Source organism: Balaenoptera borealis (genome assembly GCF_965194805.1).
Source record: "Balaenoptera borealis genome assembly, chromosome: 17".
Lineage (NCBI taxonomy): Eukaryota > Metazoa > Chordata > Mammalia > Artiodactyla > Balaenopteridae > Balaenoptera > Balaenoptera borealis.
In genome coordinates this window covers 52935616-52950253 of record NC_138876.1, presented here as the reverse complement: position 1 = coordinate 52950253, position 14638 = coordinate 52935616, and the positions used below count along the sequence as shown (strand labels likewise).

Here is a 14638-nt window from a genome sequence, read left to right as displayed (position 1 = left end):
TATGGGATGCAGCAAAATCAGTGCTAAGAGGGAAGTTTAGAGCAATACAATCCTACCTCAAGAAACAAGAAAAATCTTAAATAAACAACCTACCCTTACACCAAAAGCAACTAGAGAAGGAAGAACAAACAAAACCCAATGTTAGCAAAAGGAAAGAAATCGTAAAAGTTGGAGCAGAAATAAATGAAATAGAGATGAAGAAAATAAGAGCAAAGATCAATGAAACTAAGTGCTGGTTCTTTGAGAAGATAAGGAAAATTGATAAACCTTTAGCTAGACTCAACAAGAAAAAAAGGGAGAGGACTCAAATCAATAAAATCAGAAATGAAGAAGAAGTTACAACTGATACCACAGAAATACAAAGGCTCATCAGAGACTACCACAAGCAACTATATGCCAATAAAATGGGAAACCTAGAAGAAATGGACAAATTTTTAGAAAGGTACAATGTTACAAGACTGAAGCAGGAAGAAATATAGAAAATATAAACAGACCAATCACAACTACTGAAATTGAAATTGTGATTAAAAAGCTATCAACAAACAAAAGTCCAGGAACAGGTGACTTCAGTGGTGAATTCTGTCAAACATCTAGAGAAAAGTTAACACCTATCCATCTGAAACTCTTCCAAAAAATTACAGAGGAAGGAATACTCCCAAGCTCATTCTATGAGACCACCATCACCCTGATAGCAAAACCACACAAAAATATCACAAAAAAAGGAAAATTACAGGCCAATATAACTGATGAACATAGACGCAAAAATCCTCAACAAAATACTAGCAAACAGAATCCAACAACATATTAAAATGATCATACACCATGATCAAGTGGGATTTATCCCAGGGTGCAAGAATTCTTCAATACACGCAAATCAGTCAACAAGATACACCACATTAACAATCTGAAAGACAAAAACCATATAATCCTCTGAATAGATGTAGAAAAAGCTTTTGACAAAATTCAACACCGGTTTATGATAAAAAAACTCTCCAGGAAGTGGGTATAGAGGGAAACTACTGCAAAATAATAAAGGCCATATATAACAAACCCACAGCAAACATCATTCCCAATGGTGAAAAACTGAAAGAATTTCCTCTAAGATCAGGAACAAGACAAGGAGGTCCACTCTTGCCACTTTTATTCAACATAGTTTTGGAAGCCCTAGCTGCAGCAATCAGAGAAGAAAAATAAATAAAAGTAATCCAAATTGGAAAAGAACAAATAAAATTTTCACTGTTTGCAGATGACGTTACAATACATAGAAAATCCTAGAGGCTTGGGAAAACTACTAGAACTCATCAATAAATTTGGTAAGTTTGCAGGATACAAAATTATTACACAGAAATCTCTTGCATACCTATACACTAACAATGAAGGGCCAGAAAGAGAAATTAAGGAAACAATCCCATTCCATTTCATCAAAAAGAATAAAATACCTAGGAATAAACATACTTAAGTAGGCAAAAGAACTGTACTCAGAAAACTATAAGATACTGATGAAAGAAATCAAATATGACACAAACAGATGGAGAGATATACCATGTTTTTGGATTGAAGTATCAATATTGTCAAAATGTCTATACTACCCAAAGCAATCTACAGATTCAATGCAATCTCTATCAAATTACCACTGACATTTTTTACAGAATTAAAACAAAAAAAAATTAGTATTTGTGTGGAAACACAAATGACCAAGAATAGCCAAAGCAATCTTGAAAAAGAAAAATGGAGCTGGATGATTCAGGCTCCCTGACTTCAGACTATGCTACAAAGCTACAGTCATCAAAACAGTACACTACTGGCACAAAAACAGAAATATAGATCAGTGGAACAGGATAGAAAGAGATAAACCCAAACACCTATGGTCACCTAATCTATGACAAAGGAGGCAAGACTATACAATTAATTAAAGACAGTCTCTTCAATAAATGCTGCTGGGAAAACTGGACAGCTGCATGCAAAGGAATGAAATTAACACCATACACAAAAATAAACTCAAAATGGATTAAAGAACTAAGTGTAAGGTTGAATACTATAAAATGCATAGAGGAAAACATAAGCAACATTCTCTGACATAAATCACAGCAAGATATTTTTTGATCCTCCTCCTAGAGCAATGAAAATAAAAGCAAAAATTAAAAAGTGGGACCTAATTAAACTTAAAAGTTTTGCACAGCAAAGGAAACCATAAATAAAACAAAAGACAACCCACAGTATGGGAGACATATTTGCAAATGATGAGACTGACAAGGGGTTAATCTCCAAAATATACAAATAGCTCATGCAGCTCAATATCAAAAAAACAAATAACCCAACCAAAATAGAGTAGAAGATCTAAATAGACATTTTTCCAAAGAAGATATACAGATGGCTAAAAAGCACATGAAAAGATGCTCAACATCACTAATTATTAGAGAAATGCAAATCAAAACTAAAATGAGGTATCTCTCACCTGGTCAGAATGGCTTTCATTAAAAAATCTACAAAAAATAAGTGCTGGAGAGGGTGTGGAGGAAAGGGAACCCTCTTACACTGTTGGTGGGAATGTAAATTTGTACAGCCACTATGGAGAATAGTATGGAGCTTCCTCAAAAAGTAAAAATAGAGCTACCATATGACCCTGCAATTCTACTCCTGGGCATATATCCAGAAAAAACGATACCTCAAAAATATACATATACCCCAATATTCATTGCAGCACTATTTACAATACCCAGAACATGGAAGCAACCTAAGTGTCCATCAACAGCAGAATGGATAAAAAAGATGTGGTACATGTATACAATGGAATATTACTCAGCCATATAAAAGGAACAAAATAATGTCATTTGCAGCAACATGGGTGCACCTAGAGTTTGTCATACTGAGCAAAGTAATTCAGACAGAGAAAGACAAAATATCATTTGATATCGCTTGTATGTGGAATATAAAAAAATGGTACAAATGGACTTATTTACAAAACAGAAATGGAGTCACAGATGTAGAAAACATACTTATGGTTACCAGGGTGTGGGGGGGAGCAGGGGCAGGGGAGGGATAAATTGGGAGATTGGGATTTACATATACACAATACTATATATAAGGTAGATAACTAATAAGGACCTACTGTATAGTGCAGGGAACTCTTCTCAACTCTGTAATGATCTATAAGGGAAAATAATCTAAAAACAGAGTGGATATTTGTATATTTATTTGCTGTATAGCAGAAACTAACACAGCATTGTAAATCAACTGTACTCCAATAAAAAATAAAGAATATTATAATATAATGATATATAAAATAGCATATAATATAGCATATGCAATGTGTAATATTATATATTATTTTGTAATATATGGCAGCTGCCCCAGGAATATGACACAAAGAATGTTTCAAACAACAGTCACACTTAATTTCTGGTTAGAAATATAGTCTACTTCCATCTGAACTCCTCCCTAGCTGAGAGAGACTAGGTAACATGGAAAACTTTGTTCTACTTTTTTAGACTAGCATAGGGTTAAACAGCCTTTATAGGTGCACTCTCTGTGGACCCCACTAAATTCCCATTTAACTTTCTTTTTAACCTCCTGTTTCCAAATGTGTAAAAAGGTATACAACTTAAAAATTACTTATAGTAAACAAGCATGTAATCATTATTCAGATCAGTAAATAGAATGTTGTCCCCCTCATACCCCAAATTTGTTACTATCTTAGATTTTATAATAATCACTATTCTGCTTTTCTCTAAAATACAACCACTTAAGTGTACATACCAAACACTTTGGTGTTGCCGTAGTGTGAACTTTAAATAAAGTGTTTATATCTGGATTTTTCACTCAAAATTATTTTAGTGAGTTTCATTCTAAATGCACAAGACTTTTCTTTATCTTGCATTTTTACTGATCTTAGGGGAAATTGATTAACTTTACTATTAACTATGATGGTAGCTATAGTTATTTTTAGATGCCCTGTATCTAATTAAGAAAATTTCCTTTCATTTGTGTCTTGCTGACAATTTTTAATGTCAATAGATGTTGAATTTTGTCAAAATTTTCTGCTTCTATATAGATAATCATGTGGCTAGATATGATAAATTACATTGATTAGTCTTCTGAGGTTTAACCAAGCTTACACTCCTGCTCGTTCAAGATGTATTATCCTTTTTATTGTTGAAGTCAATTTTCTAATGTTTTGTTAAAGACTTTTACTTTCATGATGCTGAAAAATATTGGCAATATTTTTTTCTTTTATATACTTTATGGGGTTACAGCATCAGGATAATGATGGTCTCACTAGATGAGTTAAGGAGGGTTTTCTTCTCCACTACTTCTGGGAAAATTGTACATATGATTGTAGTTATTTCTTCTTTGGTAAACATTGGTAAAATTACCAATAAACACATATGGCCTTCAAACTTTCTTTTTTGGTAAGGATTTTGCCTTCACATTTATTTCTTTGGTAGAGTAAACTCTATTCACATATTTTTTTCTTCCTGTGTAAGTTTTGGTAATTTGTTACATTTTGGGGGATTATCCACTTCCTTTGATTTACCAATTTTTCTGGCACATAGTTTATCATATTTCCTTTTCTAACCTTTTAATATCTTTAGAATTTCTAAGGCTGCCTCTCTTTTGTTTCTGCTATTGATAATATGCCTCATTTCTCCTTTCATATTCATCAATCTAACTAGAAATTTATAGATTTTTTGATCTTTAAAAATAAACAGCTTTGGATTTCATAGTTTTTCTGTATTTTTAAATTTTCTATTTCCTTTTTGCTATTTATTTATTAGTTCTCTTCATTTACTTTAGGTTTAACGTATTTTTGTTTCATAGCCTCTAAAGGTACAAAAGTAGATAATTTTATGAGATTTTTCTTCAATTTTAAATATTTCAGTCTATAAAGCTTTCTTTAAGCATGTGCTTAGATCTCCCTCAAATATTAAAAGATTATTTTTCATTATCATTATTTACATAACTTATTTATAAATTTACCCTTTTATTATTTTGAACCACCCTTCTTTATCACTTAGTAATGTTTCTTGTTCTGAAGTCTATCCTGTTACTGAGTCATTTGAACTCTTGCTATATTTTGCATAGTACATTTTCCAACACTTGAATTTTTTAATAGACTTTATTTTTTAGAGTTTTAAGTCTATAGCAATATTAAGCAGAAGGTATAGAGAATTTCCATGTGCCCCCTGACCCCATACATGCATATCCCTCCATTATTAATATCACCCACAAGTGTGGTATTTTTTTATAGTTGATGAACCTACCTTGATACATCAAATCCCTCAAAATTCATTGTTTATGTTAGGGTTCACTCCATGTTATACATTCTGTGGGTTTGGATAAATGTATAATAATGTGTATCCACCATTATACTATCATGAAGAGTAGTTTCACTGCCCTAAAAATCCTCTTTGCTCCACCTAATCTTTCCACACCCCCACTCCCCCCAAACCCGACAACCACTGATTTTTTACTTCTTCATAATTTTGCCTTTTCTAGAGTGACATATAGTTGGAATCATTCAATATGTAACTTTTCAGTATGACTTCTTTCACTTAGTAATATGTATTTAAGTTTTCTCTATGTTTTTTCATGGCTTGATAGCACATTTCTTTTTAGCCCTTAATAATATTCTATTATCTGAGTGTACCACAGTTTATCCACAGTTTATCACCTACTGAAGGACATCTTGTTTTCTTCCCAGTTTTGACAACTATGAATAACGCTGCTACGAACATCCCTGCACAGGTTTTTGTGTTGACATAAGTTTTCAACTCTAGGTAAATACCAAGCAGTATGATTGCTGGATCGTACAGTAGGAGTACGTTTGCTTTTGTCAGAAACCACCAAACTGCCTTCTTAAGTGGCTATATGTTCTGTGTCCTTTTATGAGGTTGTCAGTTAAGTGTGGCCACAAGAGGAGACAGCGGAAGGGCTCAGGAATAAACAAGGTTTGCTATTCCCACAGGTCTTAGAGACTGGAGGTATGGAAGAAAACTAGGGTGGTCAGGATGCATAAGAGAGGAGCAAGGGGAAAGCATTAGGCCAGAGCCTTAACCGGGATTCTATAAGAAAGGCAAAGCAAGGCAGGGTGAATAACTTAAGATTGGATAATTTGAATAATTTGGTGGTCTCTAAGTTATAAGGGTGGTCACTAATTGCTGGGTACCTGGCTCAGGGATGATTAAGGCAGAGGAATACTGCCTCCTGGGGTGTATAGGCCAACTAGAGGAGGAATGGCTCTGGATTGTAGTGTGCATATATCAAAGGCATGCTTGCAGCTGGGTCTTTTGTTATCTCTAAGAATTGGCTAGTCCTAGCTAGAAAGATTTTTTAAGATGTCAAAACATCTTAATAATATGGAAAATTTATATATATATATATATATATATATATATATATATATATATATATAAACTATTTTGATTTCCATCAGCAATGAATGAAACTTCCTGTTGTTCCACATCCTCACCAGCATTTGTTGTTGTATTCTGGATGGTAACCATGCTAACAGGTTTGTAGTGGTATCACATTGTTATTTTAATTTGTATTTCCTTGATGACTTATGTGGAGCATCTTTTCATATGCTTATTTTCATCTGTATCACTTCTTTGATGAGATATCTGTTAAGATAGTCACCCATTTTTAAATTGGGTTGTTTCTTTTTTGTTTTGAGATTTAAGAGATTTTTGTGTAGTTTGCACAAAAAATCCTTTATCAAATATATCTTTTGCAAATATTTTCTTCCATTCTGTGGCTTGCCTTTTCATTCTCTTGTTACTGTCTTTTCTCAGAGGAGTTTTTAATTTTAACATACAGCTTATAAATTTTTTGTTTGTGGATTGCACCTTTAGTGCTGTATCTAAAAAGTCATCACCAAACCCAAGGACATCTAGATTTCCTACTACGTTATCTTCTAAGAGTTTTACAGTTTTGTGTTTTACATTTAAAACTATGGTCCATTTTGAGTTACTTTATTTTAATTGTTTAAGGTCTGTGCCTAGATTCATGTTTTTGTCTATGGATGTCCAGTTATTCCAGCAGCATTTGTAGAGAAGACTATTTTTTCTTCATTATATTGCCTTTGCTTCATTGTCAAAGATCAATTGAGCATATTTACATGGATGAAATACCTGGGCTCTCTACTGTGTTCCACTGATTTATTTGTCTATTCTTTCACCAATGCCACATTGTCTTGATTGCTGTAGCTTTATAGTTAAGTCTTCAAGTCAAGTAGTTTCAGTCTCCAACTTTGTTCTTTTACAATATTGTGTTGGCTATTCTGGGTGTTTTGCCTCTCCATATAAATTTTAGAATCAGTTTGTTGATACTCAAAAAATAACTTACTGTGTTATTGATTAAGATTGCATTGAAGATCTATATAGATCAAGTTGGGAAGAATTGACATTTTGACAATATTGGGTCTCATGATGCATGACCATGGAATATCCCTCCCTCTATTTAGTTTGTCTTTGATTCCTTTCATCAGAGTTTGGTAGTTTTCTTCACATACATAGTGTACATATTTTGTTAGTTTTATTTCCAAGTATTTTATTTTGGAAGGGTGCTAATGTAAACAGTATTTTGTTTTTAATTTTAAATTCCCCTTGTTCATTGCTGGTATATAGGAAAGTGATTGACTTTTGTATATTAATCTTGTATCCTGCAACCTTACTATAATCACTTATCAGTTCTTGGAGGTCTTTTTTTCTTCTTGATTCTTTCAGATTTTCTATGTAGGTGATTATGCCATCTGTAAACAATGACAGTTTTATTTATTCCTTCCCAAACTATATAACTCATTTCATTTTCTTTTCTTATTTCATTAGCTAGGACTTCTAGTACGATGCTGAAAAACTGTGGTGAGTGGGGAAATTCTTGTCTTGTTTCTGATATTAGTGGGAAAATTTCAAATTTTTCATCATTAAGTATGATGATTGTGGTCAGTTTTTTGTACATATTTGTCAAGTTGAGGAAGTTTCCCTCTATTCCCAGCTTGCTGAGAGTTTTTATTTTATGGGTGTTGAATTTTGTCAAATGCTTTTTCCATATCTGTTGATGTGATCAAGTTATGTTTCTTCTTCAACCCACTGATGTGGGTTAAAGAATTACATTAATTAATGAATTACATTAATTGATCTTTGAAAGATGGACCAGCTTTGCACAACTGGGATAAATCCCACTTGGTAATGGTGTATAATTATTTTTATACATTGTTGGATTTGATTTACTCATATTTTGTTTAGAGTTCATACATCTATTTTCATAGAGATATTGATCTGTAGTTACCTTATCTTATAATGTCTTTGTCTGGGTTTGGTATTATAGTAATGCTGGCCTCATAGAATAAGTTAGGAAGTATTTCCACTGCCTCTATCTTCTAAAAGAGCTTGTAAAGCATTGCCATAATTTCTTCTTTAAATATTTTGTAGAATTCACCATTGAACACATCTGGATCTGGTGCTTTTTTAATTAATTATTGATTTGATTTAGTTGACAAATATATTTCTATTCAGATTATCTATTTCTACTATGTGAGTTTTGGCAGATCATGTCTCTCAAGAAATTGTCCCATTACATCTAGGCTATTAAGTTTGTGGGCACAGAGTTGTTCATAGTTTCTTTTATTATCCTTTTAATTCCCCTCTTTCTGCAGTAATGTCCCCACTTTCATTTTTGGTACTAGTATTGGTTTGGCCAAAAGTTCATTCGGTTTTTCTGTAGTATCCAACAGAAAAACCCGAACGAACTTTTTGGCCAAACCAATAGTTAGTGTCTTCTGCTTTTTTTCCCCTTAGATCAGGCAAAATACATTGAGTGCCAAAATGCTGCAGCAATATGGGTGCATCACTCAGCTGGTTTGGCATCTGTATGCATTGTCCCCACCCCCACCCTCGGACCAGTTTTGATTATGTTATTTTTCCTTTTATTGAAATCAGCAAACCTGAATTTGCTACTCTGGGGAAAGCAGGAAGAAGAGAAAAAATTGAAGGTTTTTAACCTTCAGAGAGTTCAGAGGTTCAGTCTGAATAAGCACAAAAACTTTTCAGTGTGCTTTTGAATTCCTTGAATTTGCAGAACTGCTCAGAACTGCTAACCTAGAGATTTTGATTCAATTAATCTTGGGTGGGGCCTGAACATCTGCATGTTTCAAAATCTTCATAGATGTGTTATGAATCATTGCTCCAAATATTTAATGAATATAAGCAAGTACTTGTATAAAATATGTGTGTGATCACCAATCTAGAAGATATTTGAAATGTAGACTATTTAAGATTAATATACTTAGAGTAAGTACAGGAGGATGATATTTACATAATCAATTTTGTGGTTGCTCTAAAATTTACTATTTATGTCTTTAATTAATCACACTGAAACACTATCTTTAACATTTCTTGTAATAAAGTTCTTTGGGAGATTAATTTTGTCTGCTTTTTTTCATTTGAATTGTCTATATGTCTTTCTATTTTTGAAGTATCCTTTTGCTGGATAAACAATTATTGGTTCACTGGGTTTGTTTTTTGTTCTTTTTATCTTTTTTCTTCCAGCACTTCATAGATACTCTTCTACTTTTTCTGATTTACATTATTTTTGACCATATGCCCACAATTACTCTTATTTTGTTCCCCTCTATATTATTTCCCCTTCTGTCTTTTTTAAAGATTTCCTTTATCTTGTTTTCAGTAGTCTGATGATAATGTGGCTTGTTGTGGTTTTCTTTGTGTTTATCCTACTGAAATTTGTTCAGCTTTTTGGGACTTCGATTCATAGTTTTGTCAAATTTGAAAAATTTCTGCCATATTTTTCCCATTTTTTACTGCCTTCCTCTTTTGTGGAAAACCATACTGCATGTGCATTGGAGAATTAATATTTTTGTGAACACTTTTTTCTTGCTTTAATTTGGATATTTTCTATTATGGTATCTCCAAGCTTGCTGATCTTTTTTCCTACCATATTTCCCTGCTACTAAGATCATCTGTTTATTTGTTTTAAGTTTTCCAGAGTGTCTTCATTTTCAGACACTATAGAACTTTAAATACTGTGTCAAAAAAATTTATAAAATATAAAATATTCTCAGCTCAGCCACATTTGAATGCAAGATAGTCAATATCTATGCCTGAATAAGTCTGTGATATGAATATATGAAATAATACACCTACATATATATTTTTTCACATGTATATATGCACATTATTCTATCTCTATTTATAGTAGATACTTCTTTTATAATTGTGATTTGATATCCATCCTCCACTATTTACTCTTTCACTCATTATATAGATCTTGGATTTCTTTCCATTATAAACAGTCCATTAAACCCCTAGTCAGAACTGTCAGGGTGTTATTGCTCAGAGAGCTGTTAATAACAAAGTGAAGTACTACTTTCAACCACTCACTTCTGAACACAAGGGCAGAGTTTATCTGATGATGCAGCTGTATACTTCCAACAAGGAGGGTATTTTTCTTTGGTAGTTGGCATGACAATCACTTTATATGAAAACTCTTCAGAAATATCATCACCTTCTAAATTAATTAGGATTGTGCCTTTAAGCTCAATTTCATCTGCATTTATTGCTCAAGGTTGTTGAGTGAGTAAAGTCTGTGAGAAGTCATCATTAATTCCTTCAACTGAGGGGTACGAGAAGTCTCCTCAGTTCATTGCATCTCTATTACCTCAAAAAGCAGGCCAAGTTCCATCACAGTGATAGCCTTGTACTCTGCTGCATTTTTGCCAGAGATGCTTCCAATAAATGAATCTCCCATTGCACATGCACTCTTTACTGGTTCTGCCTATCTTGCTTCTTCCGGTTCCTTGTTGTACTATTCTACTCAGTACGAAAAACACTCTTGAGTTCTTTAACATGAGGTATGTGCTAGAATATGTCTTCAGACATGAGAAAGAGTGAAAGCAAAAAAAATATTACATCCAAAATTTTAGTTGATGCAGTCTGACAAGTTGATTTGATTTGACTTCATTTGAGTTGATCTGAGATCATTTTCATTTTCACAATAAAGCCTAACTTTGATTGCACTGAAATAAAAGAGAGTTCAGTGGCATAAAATGCTTGTAATAGGCAAACAACTTTTCCAAGATCATATTGTTTATATGACTCAATAATCTTGTTTGCAAAATCCTACAGTTAAGTGTAGCATACTGGTCTATGACAAACATATCCTTAGCAGAACTGAAACCAGTTCTGTACTGAAACCAGCCACCCCCTCCCCCACAAAAAAAGCACATGGTATTCCTAAACTTGCTAACATCTCTGGCAGCATTAAGAACAGATGAACCAACTGTCACTTTAATGATGACACAAGACTCAGCTACCACCAAAGAAGGATATCAGTACCTTAGGGAGGCTCCCTGCTTTTATCTTGTGTTCCACTGATGACAACATTATGATTAATGATATTCCCAAAGATTTAAACGTCTATTATCCCTTTCCCCAAGGTTAATTCCTGACAACCACTGTCTTACTACGTGCTTTTTTCCTTGCTGTCACACATGTTAATCAAAAAAGACTGAAACCAACCACCAAGCTGGACTCTTCCTCTCAAGTACAAATTAGCTCTTTAGTCAGTACCTGGAAGAACATGAAGCCATGAAAATCTATTAAACCAGACGTTTAAAATATCCTGGCCTGGCACATATTCCAAGGTATCAGGATCACCAATCTGAGATTTGACTTCTTTTGGAAGCAGTTGCTCGGGGGAAGGAGTCTATTAGATATCACTGCTGTGTTGTTCCACTTGTTCAATAATATGCTCAGTGGTTTGGATGTTGATCAGTAATTCATCTTGTGTATTATGACAAAACATAGGAATTTGAACACCTCAATCTCTTTGCCTTGATATATACTAATATAGTTGTGTGTCCATGATTTTGACCACGGCGTTCACACTTGATCTAGGAGGAAGTTCCCCCTTTTAAAACAATTCCTTGGCTGTGGTCTTAAAATTCATGTGGTCTTAATATCTTACAAACCACTGCTTTCAGACATGAGTAACCACTGGCTTCTGAGTCCTCCAGTCGTAAGGATAGCTAAATACCAAATTATCCTTTTTCAACAAATGCTTTGCTGCCTGAAGCACATTTATTACAACAACAGTTCCTTCTTTAAGTACAGTCTTTGAAGTTTAGGACCTGAAACATCTGTGAAAATGTCATCCTCATTTAGTGAAAAATTCATTAACAGGTTGTGTTGAAAATCTACACTGTAATCTTCCTTATCATGAATTGGGACTGTGTGAACCAATCCTGTTTGTTTTGTCATGGTCGTATAATTTGAAGATAAAAGAGGAGAGCTTTATCAGGAAATATAGGATGGGTACAAATACCATTTTTCAAAGTTACACTTGAAAATATTGAAATAACTCCAAATATTGTTTCCAAAGTAGAAGCAACAGGTGTTACTTTATCTGCAGGAAATATATAGATATCTCCAGAACTGGAACATTTCTCAATAGTGTACTTGGATTTGGGCACATAGCAAACAATGCAACTGGCTGGAAAAGTCCAAGACTGTGTGGTTCAGACTAAAAAAGCTAACAGAAGATAAACTATCTATAAGGGATGCCAACTTAGAAAGTTTCAAGTGAGAGAATTTTACATGTATAGAACAACTGACACACTCAGGATTTTATTCAAGTTCTGCTCAAGTAGAACCTAAGCAGTCCTTGACCAGGGAAACCGAAACACAGGTATTGTAATATCGATAAACCAAGCTGTTATCAAACACTTATTAGAAAATTCTCAATTGTTTGGCTTCATATTTTCTATCAAATGTAGAGTAGCAATTATTGCAATCTACTATTACTATCCAAAGACTAAATGCCAATTTCTGTTTCTCATTGGCTGCTTTACCAAATGAACTTTCTAATTTCACGGATGAAAGATTCTGAGCTTTTTCACCAAATTCTGGTAATATTTTTACTTCAATGAGTAACCCATTACAATATCATCCTGACATAAAATGTGTTTTGGAAACTGTCATCGTAAAGTATCAGCCAGTCATATCTTTCAAAGTCTTATTTAAAGCATGTCCTGCATGAAGGTCACCATTTGCATAAGGAGGTCCGTCATGAAGGCAAAATTCTGTCGTTTCTTTCTCTTTGCTGTGAAGTTATGAAAATCTACATTTCTAGAAGTTTCTTCACTTACATTTTCAGCCAATAAAATCTGCTAGATCTCCATGTCTGTGTTGGGCTGCTGGTGGCCCAGTAACTTCAAGGCAAAGGGGATCTACAACAGCAGCTCCATATTGTCCTATTTGCCTCTATTCAGGTTAGGCAGCTGGCCACTGCCTCTGGTGACTAACAATGGCAGACACCTTATCTTGGTTCCTCACCTTCCCAGGTGACAGGAAAGGCAGGGTGGCCCCACAGATTCCCTGTGTGTCTGGCTCCCAAGGGCCCAGCTCAAAAGGCACAGTGGGGCCCTCAGGCCTCCACTCCAGCACCTGATGCTCAGCTCCTGCCATCTGGGCCTCAGAGAAACTCCGTGGCCCCCACCGGGAATGCGTGTGCACAGAGCACAGAAGGAGCCTGTGGTGACGTTTTCGTTTCAGATATTTTATTTTTTCTAAGTCTTTTATAGTTTCTTCTTATAACTTTATTTTAAATATTTCATTTATATTTCCTTCAGAGTTTTGAATATATTTCTAATAGCTGTTTTAAATTCGTGTCTGTTAATTCCATTGTCTCCTCTTTTATGGTGTTTCTACCAAAAGGCTGGTGGCTTGGTTATGGATGGAAGCGGAAATGAATGTCTGTGCCTTTAATTTTTAGTTTTAGTTATTAAACTTTTCATGCCATTCTCTATTTCTGTCATTTAAAAAATGTTTGTCTTGCCATTGTTTTTCCTTGTATTTCTAATCCATCTATGTATTTTAAACATTTTATACAGTGTAGATAATTATTTACTAGTTCTGATTTTTTGTTTTTGCTATCTTTGCTCACATTGACTTGTTTCTCACATGCTTTTTTTTTTTTTTCATTATGAACTCACTACCAAAAACGATAGGTCAAGCTGAGCTAAATTCATCCAATATGTATCAATCTGATGTCAATACAGTACAACCTGATATTAATACAGTATCAACCTGATAGTTCCAAAATGAGTCTTAGTAATTTATTAATTCAAACTTACATTTACAGTTTAAAAATGAAATAATTCATTAGTTTGTTTAATATTAGGGTAAGCAATATTGTTTCTCAGAGTTAGAAGGAAGTTTTAAGAAATCTTATTGTGAGGGTGAATTGGTCAAATGCAGACCACAGCACAATTAAGGAGTAGACAGAGTTTGTCTTTATATATTCTCTTCTATTTTCCCTCCCCTTGTCCACCTCTGTTACCCACCATTACCTAGTAATCTCATTTCTACAACATGCTTTTAGTGGACTATCATTCCAAACAGTGATATAATATGACTTTTATCCATAACAAATGTGTAGTGCTTTGCAATTCAAAATATGCCTTCTTATACGTTTTGTCTTTTTAGAATTCTCATCACAACTGAAATAAATATTATTAGCTCCATTTTGAAAGTGATAAAACTCAGTTTAAGAGAAGTAAAATGACTTATCCAAGTTCAGACTCTGAAGACTTAGGACTTAAATCAATGTCCTCTAATTCCAAATT

The 14638-nt window shown here is 33.8% G+C and overlaps 1 pseudogene across 1 annotated transcript; it reads right to left on the bottom strand.

The window, feature by feature from the left end:
* Window positions 1-3040: 3040 nt before the first annotated feature.
* On the bottom strand, window positions 3041-13258 carry LOC309614648 (isoleucine--tRNA ligase, mitochondrial pseudogene; annotated as a pseudogene). Its single transcript has 2 exons — window positions 13245-13258; window positions 3041-13113 (listed from the first exon to the last, which is right to left on the bottom strand). The product of its transcript is annotated as an isoleucine--tRNA ligase, mitochondrial pseudogene (transcript).
* Window positions 13259-14638: the final 1380 nt, after the last annotated feature.